The 23,517-nt window shown below is 42.9% G+C and overlaps 1 protein-coding gene across 3 annotated transcripts in view; it reads left to right on the forward strand.

Annotated features, from left to right (window-relative positions):
* The window catches only part of LOC146822081 (fucolectin-like), a 120,719-nt gene that overhangs the window by 54,929 nt on the left and 42,273 nt on the right, over nucleotides 1-23,517 (forward strand). The gene's annotated exons all lie outside the window — the stretch shown is intronic.

Here is a 23,517-nt window from a genome sequence, read left to right on the forward strand (position 1 = left end):
ACAGTCTTTCCATGTTGTGAAGGCTGAGTTGGAAAGGCTGTCAGAAACCGACATCATAATCCCGATGGCGGAAACGCCATCCTCAAGGTATTATATGTAGGTTCCGGCTGGCAAATGGACTCCTTGAGCCCATCGGAACTGAGTGAGTTTCCCCGGCTGGTTTACACTCCGCTGCAGAGATTGTAATTCGGTGGTTGGAGTGTAAACTGTCCATGTCGGTTGGAAAGTCTCTGACCAGCGGTCCGAGGCTTTCTGACCGACATCGAAATGAGGCCCTAAATAGTTTTCTAATGTTTGTTATAATATGTATGTATTTTTTGCGATATTGATGTTGTCGATATTGGGTGTATTTTCCACCGGTTATATGTTTATTTAAATGTAACTATGTTTTTATGAAAGATATTTGTGCTATCGATATTATTAAAAATACATATTGTTAACAACGTTATTTTGGTTCATGATATTTGCGTATTTTTTAAATAAAATATACGGAAGTGATGTTTCTGATCACAATATTACATTTACGATATTTTAGAAAATCAAGATTTTTGTAATCAGTATTATGTCAGTGATTCGAGGACTATAAAATGTAGGAATCTTATATAACCCGTAATGGTATGCAGTATAATTTATGTGTGCTTGGTCTAAAGTAGCACAAACTCAGGATTTAATATGTAATACAGTGGTCTGAGTTGGCTATACTAACAAAAGGTCTGAGCTATCTACGTAAAATACAATTGAGTGATCTGCATGGTACACCTAGTTTACAGCAGGCATATTAACCCTCTGCGCTACTTTATGATGAGTCAAAACTGCTTCCGGCAAAATTCCCATCTATCTCCAGCAGGCACCTTAATGACTAAATTTATCTTGATAGTTGTATTGTTACTTGAAAATTGCTAGAAACACAAGGAACTCTGGTATGTGCTTTTAATCCCGTAAGATATTTCAAAACACAAGACTCATGAGCTCGGCACTAGGTTCCGTGGCACCGGTCACACAGCTCTAAAGCTGGCCATGTATAAAAGTATACAAAAAGTAACGGATGGAATGCTTGAATTAATTTCAGCCATTGGTAATTACATCAAAATCCATTGTTATTTTGAACACCATGCCACTTTTTATTAGACCGAGCTATATGAAAATCAGTCTTGACCATTCTCCAATGGGAACAGTCTATCTGAACTGCCAAGCCAGACCCGCCCTGAACCGGAACACAAGCAATCCAGGACCTTTTTCGCCCTTGTTATGAGCTCATCATGTGGGTATAGCTTGGTTCTAGTAACACAGTGTGCTCTGGAGCCACATCTGAGCATACCCGTCCCACAGAGGGCAATATAAATGTTTACAAATGTGATTGATGGAATGCATGAATTAACCTCAGTCACTGGTAATTACACAGGGCCACATCCCATCCATCCTTATTTTGCACAACATGCCTCTTCACTTTAAACCTAGCTATATGCAAATCAATCTTGACCCTTCTCCAATGGGATCAGTCCAGCCCAAACTGCCAAACCAAGTTCTCCCTAAACCAAAACACAAGCAACGCAAGACCAGTTTTGTCTTTCTTATGGGCTCATCAGCTGGGCATAGATTGGTTCCAGTGACACAGTGTGCACAGGACCCATGTTGCGCATTATCATCCCACTTAGGGCAACATATAAAAGTATATAAAAAGTGATGGATGGAACGGTTGAATTTATCTCAGCCTCTGGTAAGTACTTGGGCAGCATCCTAATCCATCCTTAATTTGCACACCTTGCCATCTCAGTTTAGACCCAGCTATATGCAAATCATTCTAGACCATGCGCAAGTGGGAACAGTCCAGTCCAAACTGTCAAGCCAGGTCCTTACTGAACCAGAACACAAGCAATCCAGGAACGGTTGGACCAGTGGAGCAGGGACAAGTCTGATTTGCATATAGCTGGGTCCAAAGTGAGATGGCATAGTGTGTAAAATAATGATGGACTGGGACTCTGAGTGACCAGGTGTTTTATGTGCGGCGGGGCTCTCAGTGCGTATTATCTGATACAGAGACCTCAGAAAAACTGGGTATTTCAAAAGAGTTATGTGTGACCTTTGGTATTTTCATAATAAAGCAATTGTAGTGTTTAGAATAAGACAAACAATAAACCACCACAAGTTCACAGTGAACAACATTACAAAGTGACCACTTTATTTTAGCTTCAATTGTAAAAAAAGTTCAAATGCAAAACGTTCCTTAACATCTTCATTGGGTATACCGATGTTCAGTAGCACTCTAAGGCCATGACTTCCAAGTGGGTAAGAAAAGGCATTTTGATCTTTGAGCAAACTTCGATTTGTACAAATTGTACTACCGAATATCAACTTTGAGAATATGGACCTACAAGAATATGGTGGACAGAATACAGAGCAACACAATATCAAAAAAGTTAAGTGCATATAGGAAAATATAGATGTACTATTCCTAGCTCCACCTTTACATTCCTTGATATTATAAATATCACCAAGGTACACATATGTGGAATTAGATGTACAAAATCTATACTTACTTACCTATTGATATTCCAGTTTTGATAATTTATCCTTGATTTTCTGTTTCATTGATATTCTGATTACAATATTCCGGGTGCACACCATTTGCACAGGTATCATTCTTCAACTTCTAATCATGGCCTAAATATTTGCTGAAATCTCCTGCACCATACCTTATCATGTGGCAATGCTGGGTGCGCAAGTTCTATGTGGCATGGTTTGGGCACATATTTCAAAGTTACACTATGTCATGACTAAAGGCCTAATTACAAGCTTGGCGGTCCAAACTTGGAGGTGCGGTTGCGGTCTGGGACAGCGGTACCAGCGGTCCGACTGCCATATTACAAGTACGGCGGTCGGACTTCCCTAGCACAGCAGCAACCACTAAGGATCCGCGATCCCTGTCGGTGGTCTTGAGGCTGCAATATGCTTGCTGGTGCCATGCAGCCCTGTGCACGGGAGAGCATACAAGGGGCACATGTTGTGTCCCGCTGTGTTCATGCACCTCATTCCTGCACAGCACTGACTGCACAGTCCATGCCTTGTAGAAACATGCACTGGCAGTCCTGTGGTGGTGCAGTTTAAGACTTACTATGAGCCTTTAAAAATGAACTCAGTTTCTTAATCTGTTAACAATATTTAATTTTCCAAGCAGTCGATGACCACTTGCGTTGTCTTTGCGGTCCCGAGGGGTCCCCTGACCACAGGTTAAGAACTACTGATGTAGAGCTTTTATCCGTAGGCCAAAAATTCTAGAGACGCAAAGCGAACAACTGAGCTAAGGCCTACAATAATGTTTCATTATCTACTAACCATGCATTATTGACACTCAAAAGAAAGAAAAATACTAACTAGGTACCACGTAAAGCATTACATTTTGGAATGATGTATTACAATCTGCGATCAGGAGTAAGTCTCATTCATACAGAATTCCATCATATTAAGGAATTTCCAAAATGAAGACAGTCAGACTGACAAAATGAACCTTCAAGCTTGAGAAACACCAAAATGACAAAATACCCGTTCTATGAAAATAGCCTGGTTAAGTGTGAAAGGTATAATGATTGCAGGGTAGAAACCAAAGACTTCAAAAAGAACCAAATTCACACAATTCCTACTACCATATGAATTGTAAGAACTAAAGGTTTTTTTTTTTAAGTATTGGGTTGGTGTAGTACGGAGTAGCAATAGTGGATGAGGATGGTGAGATGAAATGGGGAGGCTGATCGAAGGGGGGCACGAGCGGTACAAAGGCAGGGAGGAAAGCGATAAGATCGGGGAAGGAGAACTAAGACAGGGGAAGGAAAAAAAAGATGCAGCGGTCTAAGGGGGTTGAGAAGTAGCACCCAGATTAGAGAAACAAAAAAAACACAAACTGAAGTAAATAATCTCCCTTTAACAAAGACTTTCACCGGGCTGATTTGTTTGACTCTTTCTAAGGACTCCTGTGCCACATGTATGAAGCACTAGTCGCAAAATACTGGTTGCAACTTGCAATGAGTATTTTTGTGACCAGTGTGGCATTTTTGGAACCGACCAATGAACTACTGAGTCGGTTATCAAAATACTGAATCGTAGTGGGTCGCAATTTGATATACTTCATGAATATTAATGAGGTAGGTTGTAAATTCCGATCCACTATGATTCACAGCCATCACTGGGATGGTGGCCTGGAGGGGTTAGTAGACCACCGTGTCTGTGATTGCTTTTAAATAAAGCAAACATTATTTTTAAATGCATCCTCTTTTCCTGAAGGGAAAAGGTAAGGCTTTTTAAAAAAAAGATATTTGTCTAATTTTAACTACTATTATGTTTTTTTAACATTCACAAAGGGGAGGGGTTCCTTCAGGACTCCTTCCTATTTGTTAATGGGTTACCTCTACGTGCGTGCAGTCTGTAAAGTATGAATTTTAGGTGACAGGATTTCAGTCGCAAAATATTAATATATTCCATTCTGAATCAGTATTGCCCATCCTAAAAGGGTTTCGTATTTAGTTTTAAATTTGGTAATGTGTTGAGGAATCACAATTTGGATCTGTTAAATACCACAAGGACTTTTTGCAGTCGCAAATGGACCCATTTTGCAAATCAGACTTTTTGCCAATGCAAAATACCTTCATACATCTGACCCCAAGTTATTAATCCCTTTTTTAATCCCTTGTCCAATTGCACTGCGCCATGGTCGATGGGATATACATGGATACTAGGGAGAAGGTAGTCTATTGGCTCCAACTTGTGCAGAATGCCACTGCAAGGCTAGCCACTGGTCTGAACAAATGGGAAACTATTATGCCTGTCCTTCGATATTGTTTAAATACGTGATCATTAAGCATTGTACAGCCTACAAGTCTTCTCACTTTCCTGTGTGCACATTCAAGAGGTAAATTCCAAAACAAGAATGACAATGTATGGGAACAGCGCATTCTCCATGGCTGCCTGCACATACTGGAATGTCCTCCTATTCTCTCTGTTGAAACAGAATATTGTGCAAGAGAGGAATGGATCAAATTAGTTTGAGAAGGGGGGATTTCCTCGAGATGTGTAATGTGGAATGGCTTCAATATTAGGTTAACTGCAAATACACTGCAAACCATAATGAAAAAAAAGGTTTCATCATATTTACATGCTGAAAAAGGAATTTCCTGACAGCAAAAACAGTCCTAACATCCAAACTTCTCTAGATAAAAATGGTACCGTCACATTTAAATGGAAGGGGCCAACACTGCGGCCACATCAGGGTAATTTGTGAGAAGCAAGTTTCAAAGAAACGTTGCCATGATGTATGCCTGTAGTATTTGGCCCATTGAGCCACTTCCAGAGAACCCGACCAACATGACATTTATTAATATTACAAACCCAAATTAAGTCAGAAAGGTTTGACTTGTTTGAATGATGATCCCTTTTCTTTATCCACATTGTCTGAAAAAACAACTTCAAACTATGCCTATATAGAACACAGTTTCCCTGTATGAAGGAAGCTGGCATTCTATATAGCGTATTGTGCGGAGGGTCCAGTGGGACCCCAAACTGGTTTAGAGAGGCCTAAGTAGAAAATACTAATGCTCTCTTTTGTGACAGTGTGGGCGAGCAGTTAGGCTTTATCAGCAGGTAGTGCTAAGCATTTATCATACTCACAGAGGCAATAAATAAGACACAGACTAAAAGAATAAAGCTGAGCCCAAATTAGAAAACTAAAACTTCTTTTTATGTATTTTGTAAAACCAAAAACTTAGTTCAAAAGTCAATGCTGTTTTTGTTATCAATTTTTACAGGTAAGTAATTCTTTCAAAGTCGTACACCTTTACACACAATGCAATCCCATGCATGCATACAGTACAGTTGGTTTCAGGGGTTCACCAAAAATACTACCAGCAGTTCTTCAGGAACTGCCCAGATTCATCCCAGAGCAGGGTATTGGTGAGGCTGTTAGCTGTGCGCTACGGTAAAGAGGGTCACCTGGAAACAGGCTGCTGGGTCACTCTCAAAGTGGGTCTCAGTGATGCGGACGTCCCTCAATGGCTGCTTGGTCGTGGTGCAGTACGAATCCTGAATGGACTCCCACTGTCGGTGTTGGTCGCAGGGCATCTGGTACCCTGGGTATTGGTACTGCACGGCTCCAGTTGGTCCTGGTGTCTTCACACTTGGTGGGGAGACAGATCTGACCCTCCAGAGCATGGGTACCTATTCTTGGTTGGCTGAGGTGTCGGTTGGGTTAGAGAGCTGCAAGGCGCAAGGCAGTGCACTGGCTTCTGCTCTTTGGTGCCTGCAGACTGCAGGGGATGAGTTCCTCTTCTCCAAGGAAGACCGTTGGTCGATTTTTGCAGTGCCGGCAGGCTACCTGAGGTTCTGGTAGTTTGCCAGCTTTCAGGACTGCTCCGATTAGCAAGAGAGTTGAGAACAGGTAGAGTTGTGCACCAAATGTTCACAGGGCTCTCTGCAGTTCTCACCAGGCAGTGACTCTTCTACGTTCTTCTTCTCTTGATCCGTCGAATCTGAGTTTTGGGTTCAGGGGTGCCACTCAATTTAGTGGTTTTAAGGGGAGTTGAGGTAGTAGCCAATGGGCTGCCTACCTTTAGGGTGTCTACACCCTCTATATGACTACTTCCTGTGGGAAGTAGGCATAACCTTGACCCTAGAATACTAATTCAATCCAAAACATGATGGAGGAATTTGAAAAGGTGGTATCCACGTCAACTAGTCCACCTTGGGGGTGGTGCTGGCTTAGTGGGGACACACCTTCTAATCTTACTAATTTTCCTGGCCATCTGCTGCCAAACGTGGGGTCTGGACAGGGGAGTGGGCATCTCCACTATCTGGAGAGGTTGGAGTTGCATAACAAAGGCGGCAGAGCCTCTGAAGCTTCCTGCTCTGGAATGCAGTTCCTGCGCGGAGGAAGTATGAACACCTCTGCCCAGAGCAGGCTTTGCTCCTGGCCTCTAAGAGCAACGGCTCTCACCTCAGGAGGTCAGAATCATGTCTGTGGCAGCAGGCTGGTCATGACCTGTCTGTCAAGCCACTAGTAGTCGGTAGGTTTTCAGGGGGTATCTCCAAGGTGCCCTCTGGGTGCATTTATTGATAAATCCAATACTAGCATCAGTGTGGGTTTATTAATACGAGATGTTTGGCACCAAACGTCTGTGGGTACAGTGTAGCCATCCTGTAGGTGGAAAACTCATAATCACGAGTGTCCAGTCTATGTACTCAGAATGGCTTCCCTGCGCACTTGAGCTATCTAAAAATTGGCTTAGAGATCACAGGGCCACATCCACTCATGCAGATATGCCCATACAAGGGGTATAGTGCACCCTGCCTTAGGACTGTAAGGCCTGATGTAGGGGTGACTTACCTATACCACATGTAGTGTGCTATAGGCATGGCACACAGGGATGTGTGCCATGTTGGCTCTTCATTTTTATCCGCACCAAGACACGCAGTTACAGTGGCAGTCTTTGCATGTGCTTGGTCAGTGGTTAGGATGGTACAGTTCATGCTGCAGCTCTTGGGGACCCTCTAAGTACCCCAGGCCCTAGGTGCCAGAGGTACCACTTACTAGGGACTTACAGGGGTGCTAAAGGATTTGCCAATTGGGGGCAACAATTGCACATATTTAAGGAAAGAACATTAGTAAAGGGGTCCTAGTTATAAGGAACCCAGTACACTTCAGTCAAATATGCATCAAATACGAAGCAAAAGATGTGGGGGGTTGGAAATTTATGATTTTTAGCGGTAATTGAAATTTACATGGCATCAAGGGAATGAAAAAATTATGTGATTAATGCAAGGGACATCTCCCAATGGGACAGATGTATAAAACGTTTTTCCAATCACAACCACACCAATACAGCATTTGCAACTGTAAAAACATTTCTGGCCATGTATGATCTCCATTTTACGAGTCAGTAAAATTTACTGACCCCTAAAATTGGTTTGTGAATGGACACTAAGAGCTTAATTACAAGTCTGGCAGTCCACAGACCACCAGACTTGTGGAAACCCAGTAATAGCGGTCTACTACAATAAGGGCGGGTGGACCGCCATTGCCCCGCCGCAGCCGCCAGGGAACCACCATTTCCTGGAAGTGTTGGGTGGTCAGGAAGAGGTATGGTGCAGCAGCCAGGGCACCTGATTCTGGACCACAGGGGCTCATGGTTCGATCCCCCATGCCAGCGGCAGGTAAGCTTGCTTAATTTTCCCGACGGCCCCCAGCGCTGGGACACCTCTTCGGGGGTAGCTGTGTGCTTTACAAATGCTGGATTTCAGGAGGCAGTAATATTCTTGGTGGGACCTCCATGGTCCTGCCAAGTATATTACAAGTTTCCTTTCCGCTATGGTTTACATGGCGGCTCCACCGCCATGAAAACCAGAGAGGAAACAAAGGGGGCCCTGTGCCCCCTTTTGCCTCTGCGCCATGTGGATGCACACAGGGTAGTACAACATGTGCCCCTCCTGTGTGCAGGCACACCAGTTCCTGCAGTGCATGGTTTTTACAATTCATGCCGTTGAGGAACTGTTTTTGGCCTTTCCATAGCGGTGCCATTTTTCAGGGCACCGCTGTGGGAACATCAAAACAAAAGCCCGCCAGACACGAGTTACACTTGTAATTGGGTTGGTGGACCAAACAGGGCTTTGGCAGTGAGGCAGTGGGACAGACCCAGCGCTGAACTGCTAAAGTCGTAATCAGGCCCTAATTCAGCAATTGAAAGGGCTGTGTTTTGGTCGTACCTTCCAAATACTGAATGTGCAATGTATCTATTGTTCGTGACCAGAATTCTGTCCGTAAACGATTGAAAAGTAACGGACCCCCAAGCTTGGCTGGTAAACATTCACAAGACCGAAGAAGTCCCCTTTTCATCCCTTCCCCATTTTGTGAATATGAAAAAAATATTTAGGGAGTGGAGACAGTTATGAACAAGACAACTGCCAACTCTAAGTGAAATGTTTTTAATAACTAAAACTTTTTTAAACCACAGTCCTGTTTCCTTTAAGGTAAATTTGCTGCATTTATTTAATAAAAGTTAGCATTATTTAATGGTGATCCCAGACATAATGGTCTGCTGACCCAAGTGGGCCGCCAGTCCCATGATGGCAACAAGTTAGAATGGCTTATACCTCATTAATATTAATGAAGTTGGATGGATTGTGACCCACTCCGACTCTGAATTTTACAAACCAAACTGTTGGTATATAAATCAGTTCTTAAAATTCTTCACCTGTTTGCAAATTGCAACCAGTTTTTTACAATCTGTTTTCAATATATTGTGCCCTAGATTCCCATGGGTCTCTCATTTTTAAACATTGTTCTGTATTGTGTGTGATTGGTACTTAGTTAGGCCTTTTCAATACCCCTTGAGAAACCTAAAGGGCATGTTTGTTGTTGCTACTTTTCACTGCTTGCAGGCAACCCAGTGGCATAAATCTGCCTCCAACCCACTAGGAAATGCATTGGAAAATCGAACCATCAAAATATGGTTAGCATACTATGGGGCATATTCTCAAGAACGTGTGATAACCATCGCAAATTTAGCATAACTTTGCATATCGCAGTCCATCGCGGGAAAACAACACCATATTAACGTGGTATTCACAAGACGGCGGCACCATGCGATAGTCACACGATAACGCGACAAATGACCGCGTTAAACACAACGCCACGCCGCAAAAATGCGAAACACCAATGCCAAAAAAGTAGCGATGAGGCCAACCGCGATACATAACTCAGCGATAACCAGCGACAGGCCTGCAATTCCCACGCCTCATGCGGGAAGACGCAACACAAAAGCAGAGCAAAAAACCTGCGAGATGACAATGTACGAGCACGCTCCCACATCCGTGACGTAGAACAAATGACCATCATCCTGCATCACATAGGCATCTCCACACAGTCACAATGTACAATGACACGCAGCCTGCATGTAAAGTGCGCCAATGCAGACATGGGACAGCATAGATTGACCACAGGCACAGAATTTGCAAATAAATGCCTCACAAAACTACATTCACTAAGTGCATGTCACTCATCTGTACCGGCACGTCACTCAGTCAGGTGTGAGTGCAACATGTGTTGATCGTGAGTTTGTGATGTATTCATGGATGGTGGGTGTGTCTCATCTGTGCAGTTGTGCTGTTTGGGGTGTCACATATTCGAACTGCCAGTCCTGTGTGTCACAGTTGGTAGGGTATCCCACTCTTCGGCATTTCACATGTGTCCAGGGTCATTCCATTATGGCTGCCATTTCTGGCCTACAGGTGACATCAGGGCTTATTGTGGGGTCGGTTATGTACCACCTTGATGCAGAGATGCCTCCAGTGACTCAGATCCCAAAACATGTGCAACATGTACGTAAGCGGGGGTCACTGCCCCTACATTCATACACGCTGGCATGATTGATTGCTCATGGTCATGACACATCTGTGAGCAGGAGGGGTTGCTTGTCCCTCTGCAACGCCGTGTTAAAATGCAGTTTCACTGCGTGTTTCAAGCAAGTGTCTGCATTAACAATATGGCTGCTTTTTCATTCACGAAAAACATCCATTACGCAATTATATACTGGTTTGTCACCGCCATATACTACGGTATACTGCAAAGTATACCGACCCAAACTACAACTATGGTCTAGCTGTATAATGGATTGTGGTACCCTTGCATCACTCATGGTGTTGCATGGGCAATGCAAAACTTTATTCAGATTTACAAAGGAGCACAAGGCCACCATGGGTGGCCCTGCGTTGATTGGTAAATTTGGAGATACGTTAGGCAGCACAAATCGCTGTCTTGCGTTACTCTGCACACCATTACCTACATTGCTGCTAAGTTTGACATACATTCGTAAGCCACTCTACTCTACACCATTACACTGTACACAATGCCACTGTACGCCACTACAGTCTACATTACTCCACTGTATTCAACTCCACTGGACGCTATTCTACTATACGCTATTCCACTGTATGCCATTCTGCTTTATGACACTCCACTCTACTTTATTCCACTTTATGACACTACACTCTACAACACTTCATTGTATGCTTTTCCACTGTATGCCACTCCACTGTATGCTACTCCATTCCACGCCACTCCAGTGAATGGCACTCCACTCCATGCCATTTAATTCTATGCAATTCGTCTGGATCCCACTCCAATATATGCCACTCCACTGCAGGCTATTACACTCTACCCCACACAACGGTGCCACTCCAATCTACAGCACTCCATTATACACCACTACTCTGTACATCCCTCAGCTCTGCACCACTCCACTCTACACTTTTAGACTTTACACAACTCCACTCTATGCTATTACACTGTATGCAGCTCCACTTAGTCTTGTCTCGCTTGGACTATGCTAATGCCCTTTATGTTGGCTTACCTGGCTACTCCATGAATAAACTGGAAGTTATCCAGAATGCGGCCTCAAGGCTGCTTCTTGGAATTGCCAGAAGTAGTAGTGTACGTGTTCATTTTCGCGCCCTCCATTGGTTGCCCATGGTGGAGACGGTTAAACTTAAAGCTTTGGTAATTGCTCACAGGGCCCTTTATAATCTGGGTCCCATTTATTTGCAGAGGAGGTTTTCCTTCTATGTTCTGTCTAGAGTACTGCGCTCTTCAGCTCTTCTGTTGGCTATAGTGCCACGCTTCTCCCGGTCTAAGTTGGGAGGCGGCTCGCTTGCTGTTAAAGCCTCCCAGGCTTGGAATGCTCTTCCATTTTTTCTGCGCAATACTCAAGACCCGCTTTGCTTCAAGAAACTACTAAAAACACATCTGTTTCCGTAGTCACTCACTTTTGTTGACTCTCCTCTTGGTTCCGCGCTGGGACACTCTTTGGAGTAGCTATTGCGCGTTATAAAAGGATTTAACATAACATAACATAACATAACATTCTAAGCTTGTCCACTGGATGTCACTCCAATCTACTTTATATGCCTTTTCACTCTTACCCACTCCACTGTACACTGCTCCAGTCCACACCACTCCACTGTATGCCTCTCCACTCTGGTATGGTATTCTACTCTATGCTATTCCACTCTATCCCACTTCACTGTACTCCACTCTATGCTATTCCACTGAATGCCACTCCATTCTACGCTATTACACTGTACGCAACTTCAATATTTGCCCCTCTACTATATGGAATTCCACCCTACCCTATTCCACTGTACAGCACTCCACTGGTTGCCATTACATTGTACCCTACCCCACAATACCCCACTTCTATCAAAACGACTTCACTGTACGCCACTCCACTCTATGCTACTACACTCTACGTTATTAAACTTTACGCCACTAGACTGTAGCTACAGCGCTATATGCTATTACATTTTACACCACTCTACTGTACGGCACTCCAGTCTACGCTACTCTACTCTATGCTGTTCAACTTTATGCCACTCTTCTGTATGCTACTCCACTCTACACCACTCCAGTGTGCTCTCCTCCACTCTCTATAACTCCACTCTACAAAACTCTACTACTCTCCATGCCACTCTATTGGACTCTACTCTATCCCCGTACACTCCACTGTCCGAATTTGCAGTTGATTCTATGTCCGTAACCCTATTGTACAATACTCTACCCCACTCTTGACAGTTTCAAACACTGTACAACACAGCATTCCTCTCTACTGTATAAGACTCCACTCTAATGTATAATAGCTTCCTCTAATCTACGCTATGCTCCTTCAATGTATGCCACTCCATTCTATGCTAATCCACTGTACACCACTTTACTCTATGCCACCCCACTCTTCTACACTATTCCACTGTATGATACTGCACTGAATGCTGCTCCACTTTAGGGTAACCCACTCTAGGCCACTAGAATGTACGCCACTTCACTGTACGCCGCTCTAATGTATGACACTCTCCTCCACTCTCTTTAACTCCACTCTATAAACGTCTACCACACTTCATGGCACTCTATGACATTCTACTTCACTCTTTCCTCCTACACTCCCCTGTCCAACTCTATACACCACTCTAGGCCCATACACTTCAATATATAACACTCTGTTCCACTATACAACACTTTTCTATGGGACACAGCACTCCAATATGCGGTATGAGACCCCACTCCAATTTATAACAGTTTACTACCTACGCTATGCCAGTGCACTTCACTTTATGCCACTCAACTCTACGACACACTAATACACTCTATTGTATTTTACTCTACACCACGTTACATCACTTACTTGACTCTACTTCACTGTTCGAGACTTTACTTCACTCTATGCTACTACACAACAACTCACTCTATGCAGCTGCACTGTTTCACACACTACTGTAATCTATGCAACTCTACTCAACAACACTCTACTACACTGTATGCCATTCTCTGACACTTTACTCCTATCTATACCCCTTCACTCCGCTGAACAACACTTTACTATACTGTATGCCACTGTACAACACTCCACTCTAATCATGATACTCTAGTCCACTATACAACACTGTACGCAACTCTTTATATGTCACTGCACCCCACAATACTCTACTCTATTCTGACACAGTACGCCACTCTATTTCGCTAGTCCACTGTACCTCACTCCACTCTATGCCACTTAATGCCATTGTACTCTATAACACTGTCCCACAATCCACTGTGCCACACTCTTCAACACCCTACTGTACACCACTTCACCCTACAAAAATTAACGAGACCATATGGCACTCGACTCTACTTTAGTGTACATTATTTTCCAATACTGTACGACGCTCCACTACACTCTACTGTACAAAACAGTACTCCAATATATGACACTTCCTTTTAGGACTTTTTCAAGGTTTTTGTTCCATTGGTTTTATCTGCGCTTCATGGCATTTCCTTCGACAATTGATGTTGTATGATTATTTATTTTATTGCTATGAACTGGGATTGTGTATTTGTAATGTTTTTAAACTATATATACTGTTTTGAATTGTCTACTTTTACCGTTCAAATGAGCCAAAATAAAGTTGATTTAAACAACACTTTACTCAAGTGTATGCTACACCACTCCACTCTACTGAACTCCACACCACAATAGTTTGAGACATACCACTCCCACTCTGTGACACTTTACTCAACTCTACAGTACTCCACTCCAGTGCACTCTACTCTACTCCACTATACTCCACTCTACTGTATTTGATCCCATTCTACGCCACAGTACTATACCTCTCTCTATGCCACTCCACTGTGCAACACTCTACTCCACTGTATGCAACTCCACTCAACAAAACTATACTACGCTCTATGCCACTTCTCCACTCTATGCCCATCCTGTCTATGCCACTCTACACTGTATGACACTTGACAACTTCCCACTCAATATCTCTCTGTGATACGCCACTCCATTATATGACACATCACTTCACTCTACGACACTCTTCTACACTGTACTCTACGGCACTCTATTTGATGATACTCAACTCTATGACACTCTACTTCACCCTATTCCACTTTATGACAGTCTACGACACCCTACTCTACTGTTCGGTATGCCATTTCCCTGCATAACTCATTGCTCCAGTCCACTATGTGGTGTACCATGCCACTACACTGTATAACATATCACAACACTGTACGATACTCTACTATACTCATAACATTTACATCATTATCCAGAGTGTTAGAGAACCATTATGGGCAAAATGAGGTTCAGGATGCAGGTAAAAGTGCATGACATAAGACTCACCTCTTTAAAGAAGATTACATCACAGTGTATTAATGGTCCACAAACCAGCTTCCTGGTTTGAAGCTTGTCTTTGAACATGTTGGCTAAGTCCACGCTGTAAGAATACTATATAAATACATACAGCAAGAAAACACGCAAGATGAGAGAGGCATCGTTATAGAGAAAAAGTTTATTGGGTTCAAATCCCACAGATGATGGTGGATGGTGATGACAGAAAAGGCCAGTCTTTCAACTAGTTGAATCTGTAGATTCTTTTATTCACAATTAAATACACAGCAGCCAACGCGTTTCACCCTTTCAAGCTTCTTCAGGGCAAGTAATTTTGTTCACACCGTTGAGAAAGATGTCCTAAAAGTGATGGCCCAATTCAGTCGGCACTTTTAAACTTGTTAATTTCAGTCGTTGAGTCTCAGAAAATTGTTTCCAACGTATATTAGTCCGTAATAACTTATCCCCTTCAGGGACATGGGTGTATTGCACGCGTAATTGCCAGCCTCTTCATGCAGCCATATGGGAGACTTGTGACGCTTCCAGAGTTACAAGAAAAGTTTTCTAAGACAATTTTCTAAGACTCAACAACTGAAATTTAAAAGTGCCGACCGAATTGGGCCATCACTTTTAGGACATCTTTCTCAACGGTGTGAACAAAATTACTTGCCCTGAAGAAGCTCGCAGGTGTCAGCGGTGGTAACGTCTTTGAAATTAGAGGGCCCCGTGGAGGGTCACCCTTACGGCGGTTCGAGGTTACTGTAAGGCTTGGGTGTGAGGGGAGCAAGAGTGGCAGAGGGATGGACTTTGCGATAGAGCAGTCCCAAATAACCCTGTGCGAAGAAAGTCCTGCGGAACTGGAAACCCATCAGGGAAAAAAAATAGAAGAGACTGGGGAGAGAGAAGGCAGGATAGGTAGGAGACAGACATCTCAAGCCCGAAACGCTCCTCCAGTAGCGAGGAACAGATACCTCCTCCACTCTCAGCCTGAGAAAGAGCAGTTCTTTCCTCTCTCCGGCGAGGTAGGGGGGCCTACCCCCCTAACTCCGCGACAGAAAAAGAGAGAAAGGAGAGAGAGAAGCAAGGTTGGGGAGGTGAAGCAATCTAAAATCTGCTTAAACATAGCTAAGCCCACTCCCTCATTGAAGTCTTATTTCAAAATAATGGAAAAAATGACTGCCCAAAAGATCCCCCCAAATATCACTCCTACCTCTGTTACCAGTGTAAATAGGGTGTCCAAGGCGGGCAAGCAGGTCCTCCCTCCTACAATCTCTCAGGCTCCGGTTATACTTGACAATAGGTATTCCCCACTGCTTTCTGAGCCAGAAACAGACTTATGTGCAGAGGAACCTGAGCCTACGGTAATGGAAGATGAGGGCTCAATACGACAGATATTACTGGAGCATAGCTCAACGCCAGAAGCCGGTTCCATCTTTGATAATTCTCCATCTCCATCGGTCTCTCGGGAGACTCAAGACTCAAGATATGGAAAAGGGAACTAACCAGTCCCAGCTTGAGTTACTCCTGCAATCTCTACGTGAAGATCTTCTTTCGAAATTACTGCCCAAATTTGAAATCTCGGAGGGAATTCAGAAGGAGATCAATGAGAAGTGTACCAGTTTGGAAAATAAACTAGACGATACATGTTCACGAACAGAGGTTTTGGAGGGGGAAGTTGCTGCCCTTGCCCAAGTTTCCCAGGCTCAATCAAAAGATATATTGGAGCTAAAAGCACAGAACAGGTCACTTCAAATGGACATGGAAAGATTAGAGATTCATGCTAGGAGGAATAATTTAAAATTCTTAAAAATACCTGAAGGGGTTGAAAATGTAGACGTAAAATCCCTGGTCTGTAGATTACTGAGAGAGGGAGTGCTAAAGACAAACCGGATATAGATATAGAGAGTGAAATACAGCGGGCTTATAGGGACCCTTTTAGACAGCATCCTGATAGAAAAGCTCCTAGAAAGATATTGGTCAACTTCCATACCTATGCTATAAAGGAGCTGATACTGAGTAGGGCCCTTGTAGATCCCTCTCTGCAGATAGATTCTACTAAATACCTCATACGCTCTGATGTAGGCAGAGTTACAGCACAAAGGCAGTGGGAGTTGGGGTCTCGAATGGCAGATTTAAGAAGTCAAGGGGCTCAGGTGTTAATGAAATTCCCTGCATCATTGAGGGTGGTTTGGAGAAATAAAACATATAATTTTATTTTGCCTCAGGAGGTTGACGCTCTCTTAATCAGTATGAAGGAGACCCAACGCTAGAATCTTTCTTTTTTTTTTTTCTCCCTACTTCATCACCGGCCATTGTCTCTTCAAAAAGAGAAATCATAGATTAACCATGGATATAGAATACACATAGAATACATAGGGTAGTTAGAGGTTAGGAAAAGGGAAGAGGTGAAAATTAAAGGGGGAAGAAAGGAAGGAAAGGAGAAGGGAAGGGGAAAGAGAGGAGGAAGGAAAAGATAAGAAAGGGAGAAGAGAGAGGAGAGAAGAGAGAAAGAGAGAAGGAGGGAAGAAGGGGGAAGAGGAGAAGGAGAGGAAAAGGGAAAAAGGAAAAGAAAAAGGAAAAAAAAAAAAGAAATATAAAAGTTAAACAAATAAATTAAAAAAAGGGGGTAGTAGGTGGTGGTTCAATTAGCACTACGCTTCTTTATATTCACTTATGACACAGAGGTAGATCCCAAGTCGGGGGTAAGGGCTCCCAAGGGCGACATGATCGCCAAGGCTTGTAAGGGAGGGTTCCTCAAGGGTGGGGGGGTGGGTGCAGGGGGGGGTGGGGATAATAAAGAAAAAAAATATTCCTCATGTAACCATAAAGGCTGAGAAAAATAAGATGCAACTCTTTTGTAGAAATAAGATCTGGGGCATGTCCGAGCTTCCTATTTTAGAATATCCTCCTTTATGACAGGTACAGTTAACAAAATAAAAATAGTAAGTTGGAATGTCAATGGATTAAGGGAAAATAGGAAACTCTTTAGAATTTGCGAATTTCTAAATAAATCAAAGGCCGACATCTGTCTCCTCGAAGAAACTCATTTGGAGTCACAAGAATGTAAGAGAGCTTTCAGGAATCAAAGGTGGATTCAGGACCTTCTCTGTTCGAATCAGAGAGGAAACACCAGGGGAGTGGCAATCATAGTCCGGGCAAACAGTAGGATTAGGGTAGAGAAGTTTGAGACCGATTGTTCAGGTAGATGGCTGACCGCATCCCTAGTGGTAGACAGCTCACGATTTACATGCGCTGTTTACTACGGGCCCAATTTAGATGCTCCAGGCGCTTTATTTAGTCTTAAAACGAGTCTCCTGAACTATGAAACACCTATTATTATAGGAGGGGACTTCAACTTGATATTCAATGAAACTTTGGACCGTACCTCTAGGGCCAAATTTACCCCTCCACGTAAATCACAAATTGAGCTAAAAAATATCATGAAAGATTTTAACTTGCTTGACATCTGGAGGGTCAGAAATGACAGTGGCAGGGATTATTCTTTTTACAGTCGCAGATATAGACATCATTCCAGAATAGACTTTTTTCTTTTAGACCAAACACTACTTCCTGGGGTAGATACCATATCCTATATCCCAGTCACACTTTCGGACCATTCTATAGTGGAATTAAAGATGAAGTTTAAGCAAGGTGAGCAATCAAGAAGGTGGACTCTGGATAAATCAATACTCTTAAAAGAGGAAGTGAAAGCGGACCTAGAGGTTGAGGTAGCTGAGTACTTCAGGATTAATAGTGGTACTGCGACGGATCAAATGGTATGGGAGGCCTTTAAGGCCTGTCTGAGAGGGCATTTAACCACTTTAATGATCAGGAGAAATAAAGCGGGAAGAAGACTGCCTCACTAAAATAAAACAGAAAGAACAACAGTTGCAGAAGGCCTCGTTAGATCAGCAGGCCAATCTAGCCACCACACAGAGTGAGCTGGACTCTCTGAGAGTCGAATACCAGGTCCATATTGATAAAATAGTCAAAGATAGATGGGATGCAAGTAAACTGCAAAACTTTTCCTACGGGGAGAAATGTGGTCGACTACTTGCCTGGAAGGTTAGGTCTCATAGGGCCAGAAATCAGATCAAGGGTTTATTTATACGTGACACAGGGGCCATTTCCTACGATAATGTTCTGATCTCTGGGGAGGCAAAACGATTTATGCAGGATCTCTATGCAGAAGAAACAGGTCCTCCAATTCAAGGTGCAGAAGAATGGTTAAATCAGCTCGAATTACCACTGTTATCAGAGGCAGATAGAGATTACCTGAGCTCAGAAATACAAGAGGGTGAAGTCCATAACCAGATAAAAAAAATGGCAAAAGGGAAGGCAGCTGGACCAGATGGACTCCCTGTAGAGATCTACCAAATCGGCCTAGATAAAGTTGCCTTCGCTCTCACGGCCCTGTTTAATAAGATACATATGTTAGGTGAGTCAACTCCACAGACTTGGTCAGAAGTCATAGTCACCCTGATTTTGAAACCGGATAAGGACCCCGTAATATTTGAGTCTTATAGGCCAATCTCACTGCTGAACACAGACTATAAGATCTTTGCTGGAGTTCTGGCGGCGAGATTGGCAAAAGTTATAAAATCTATAGTACACAGAGACCAGAGAGGTTTCATTCCAGGCAGGCAGTTAAATGAATTAACTTTTCAGGTTATTGCTGCCATAGATGTTGCTATCGATAAAAAACATCCTTTGACTATCGTAGCCATCGATGCAGCTAAGGCTTTCGACCAAGTCAATTGGACATATCTATGGTCGACACTGTCTGGTTTTGGAATTCCAGAAAATTTTATAACATCAATTAGATCACTCTATTCCACTCCTAGGGCAAAAATTCTGATAAATGGTCTCCTCACAGACTGGGTTTATATTTCGCGTGGAACAAGGCAGGGGTGCCCTCTTTCCCCGCTATTGTTCAATCTATACATTGAACCTTTGGTTTGCCAGTTAAGATTAGACCCTGTCATGAAATCCTTCAACATTGCAGATCTCACTTTAAAATTCGCTTTATATGCTGATGATCTCTTAATGTTTACCTCTAATCCGGAAGAAGCTATTCCTAGGTTATTCGAGCAGGCAGAGTCCTTTGGGAAAATATCAGGCTGCAAGATTAATAAGGAAAAAACCGAGATCATGCAATGGAATCAGGAGGTGGCAGCTCCGGGGGTAAAATTACGCATGAGGTACCTTGGAATACATCTGGCTCAGGATATCTCAGAGATACCCAAAGTACACTTAAATAGAGTCTATAAGGATGTGTGTAGCCTCCTGCAACGCTGGTCAGGCCTCCCGCTGAACATCTATGGGAGAGTAAATCTAATTAAGATGATTATTTTACCCAAGATCACTTTCTTATTTAATTCCATTCCACTAATGTTCAGTCCATCTGACATAGCCAAAGTTCAGGGGAAAATTGGTTCGTTTATATGGAATACAAAGACATCGAGAATCTCCTGGAAGAAGATGAGGAGAAATTTGAAAACTGGAGGGTTAGCTTTACCGGACTTATTCATATATTGCCACTCCTTCCATTTAAAAAACTTTAGACTCTTGGCAGATAAGACGGACGCATCCTCCTTAGGTTTACTGTTCCAGGCACTTCTCCATGTATTCCACAAGGGCAGGAATACTTTCTGTTTAAATACGGTGATTCTAAGTACTATAAAAGGGTGAGATTAAAAGTTTTAGGCACGGCTCTGAAAAACTGGATGTATATCAGGAAAAGGTTGGGAATTCCCTACTACGCCCCCAAGGCCCCTATATGGGACTCCCCGGGGACACCAGATTGCCTTAAGGATCAGCTTTCACGCCCCCTTAAATCAGCAGGATTAACATATTGGAGCGACTTGCAAAGGGATTCAGCACTTTTAGATTGGGAATCCCTTTCTAGTCTGACTGGGGGAACTCTTACTAGATTTAAGTATTACCAGCTTTCAGGATGGTGGACTACCATATCATGGGATGCTAATGCTTCTAATCCGAAGTTTGATCTAGTAAGTAGAAAGGGCAGATGGAAAAAAGAGCTATCATTTTGGTATTGGGCTTTGACTGAGGTAGAGGGAGTGACAGAATTTGAACTTCAAAGGCTGTGGGGTGATATTATAGATCCAGTCTCTAACAATTTAAAGGAACTGTGGGTAGACTCCTTTACCATGCTCCATACAGTGGTTAAGTCTGCCCCTCTCAAAAGAAATCACCTATTTACTATGTACAGAGTGTATATATCACCAAAAAAACTAGTCAAAATCACAAGTATAGCACATCATTGCCCGAGATGCAATCTGTTCGCCGCCGACGATCTGCACATGTTTGTAGAATGTCCAAAGTTAAAAAATTATTGGTTTAAAATACAAGATTTTCTGGCTGAGGTACTAGACACACAATTAGTGGTTACTACCTGGATGATTTTGTTTGGTTTAACTATGGATCTCCATCTCAACGACATGGCGTCCAAATTTATTTTCTATGTTATCATCCTGGCAAGGCGAGAAATATGTAGGGCCTGGAAAAATGAGAACGCTCCCAATTTCTCAGAGTGTCTGAAACATCTCATATACATAAGTGAATCTGATATGGCCTGCGATAGTACTAGCTATGATAAGATCTGGGCGGCCCTTGTGGCATGGCGGAACAGATGAGAGTATTCCAATGATTTCACCTGGGCACTGCTGGTTCTTTGTCTCCAAACCATCGAAGGGTCATGAAGACTAAATGGATTGGAGTGGAGCAAGAAAACAGTTGCTACTAGAGGGTTTTTTCCCTCCCATCTCTCCTCAGGTCTTAAACAACAGAGCCGGAACATCATGGGTAGAGGAGAGAGGGCGGGATTCTCTATCTAGAATGCCCATATTGGTATATGAGGAATACAAAAAAAAAAAAAAAGAAGCTCGCAAGGGTGAAACGCAATCCTGTCTTAAGTTTGTCTTAAGTCAAACTCAAGACAAAATCCTAACTTTACTACTCCTAAATGCCTTTTGTGAATACCATAATTCGTAAAGTTAGGATTTTGTCTCAGATTACTTATGTGGAAGAGGATAATGAAATCACTTGGAGAAGGAATGAAGAGGTGTGTAGTGTCATCAGCATTATTACCTTGGGCCAGATTATGATTTCTTTAGGAAAGCATTCCTACCGAATAGGGTTAGGGATGCCATCCATACGAATCCCACCAATGGAATACGACGTGTCCATATGTTTACGGTCTAGGTTCGGTCAGACTCCCATTGAATTCAGTTGGAGCCTGTGTACCCAACAGGAAGACAGGTTCCCATTGAAAAAAGGGGAGGGTGGATAAAATCACGCACCCTATGGCAGGCACCCTATGGTGCCGCCACACTGTTCATGCATGGAAAGGGAGGACCCATGGGTACCCCCGCGACCGATTCGGAGGGGCACAGGTGGAGGGGGGCCTGCTAAGGGCTCCCGAGGTCCAATGACCACAGAAGTTTCATCTCGGCAAAACCGAGTCGCTACGGCTGTCCGAATAGGGCATCGTACTCGCTCGTTCCGAAACCGTCCCCATTGAGCTGAACGATTCGGCTCCGAATGACTCGGACTGCCTGAATAGCGCTCAGAACTGATTTGGTCAGCCAGGACGGCTTCCTCGCATAGTACTTGGCCGTCCGGAAAGGTGGACGATTTGGTCGGAAACATAGGTTCTGAATCGGATTCGCAGATTCCGAATCCCATTTGGAGTCTTTCCTGATCACATCGTAATCAGACCCTTTGTTGTTTGCATGCGAAATTGGCTCAATCATAATATTAGTGTGGCATTTTTGTTGATATGTGTGCATATGGTATATGGTTGATGGCTACGATTATTGTGTGATGGTCCAGGCGTGACCATGAGAAACCAAACAAAGAATTAGTTAAGTTATTTTTTATAACTCTTGACAATGTTCATGCTCACTCATTGAAAAATTCCACAATTTAGGCTTAAACAAATAGGAGATATAATATGTGATCACATCAAGAGTTCCTGCATTATTTATCACCAAATAGCACATAATCACTTAGCACTTGAAAAATCAGTCATACTCACGTTTAATCACGAGTGCAGTGCAATTACTTAAGAACTTTATACTCAGAATAGTTTGGCACCATTACCAGAGTTTTAAAATTCTTTAAAATAAACTACTATTGGTTACATCTTATATTTCCTCGAATTCCAGCCTTGAGAAAACCCCTGGCTTGCAGGGCAAAAGGAAGGGGTGGAACACATCAGCCTTAAAAGCTGACAATGAACTCCATAATAACGATCGTACTGAAGGATACCAGAATTATATTGGAAACATCGGTCTATCAAACCAGGATATATCACAAAAGAAGTATTTGGAATCATATTGTGTGTATCTGAAAACAAAATGGATACTCTGGATAACTGAGATCATTGGCAATGGACATTAAAATATTTTCTTACCAATAATTTTACTGTTGGATTTTTTTTTATATTTTTCAACTTTTGCAGTACATAGTACTCCATACTCATCAAGCATACACCCTATACAGTGAAACAATTTTGACAAATGAGAGGCGTTGTAGGTCCTAACTTTAAGGGATGTACAATTCACCCTACAACTGATAGCAGACAAGCATAGACCAAGGGTATTGGCAAGCAGGCCTAGAGTTGGTTCAGCCTAATAAAGACTTCACATATTCTTTAGCACAGATCGGGATGAGCAAAGTACCCTGCAGACATCTTCAGTAAAAAGAGCACAATGCACAGGTCCCTGGTTTACAATGTGGGTTTTGACATACTGAGGGAGCTGGATACATTGTGATGCACAGGAAGCCCATGCAAAGTTATGGAAGGTACTGG

The sequence above is a fragment of the Triturus cristatus genome, chromosome 6 (genome assembly GCF_964204655.1).
Source record: "Triturus cristatus chromosome 6, aTriCri1.1, whole genome shotgun sequence".
NCBI lineage: Eukaryota > Metazoa > Chordata > Amphibia > Caudata > Salamandridae > Triturus > Triturus cristatus.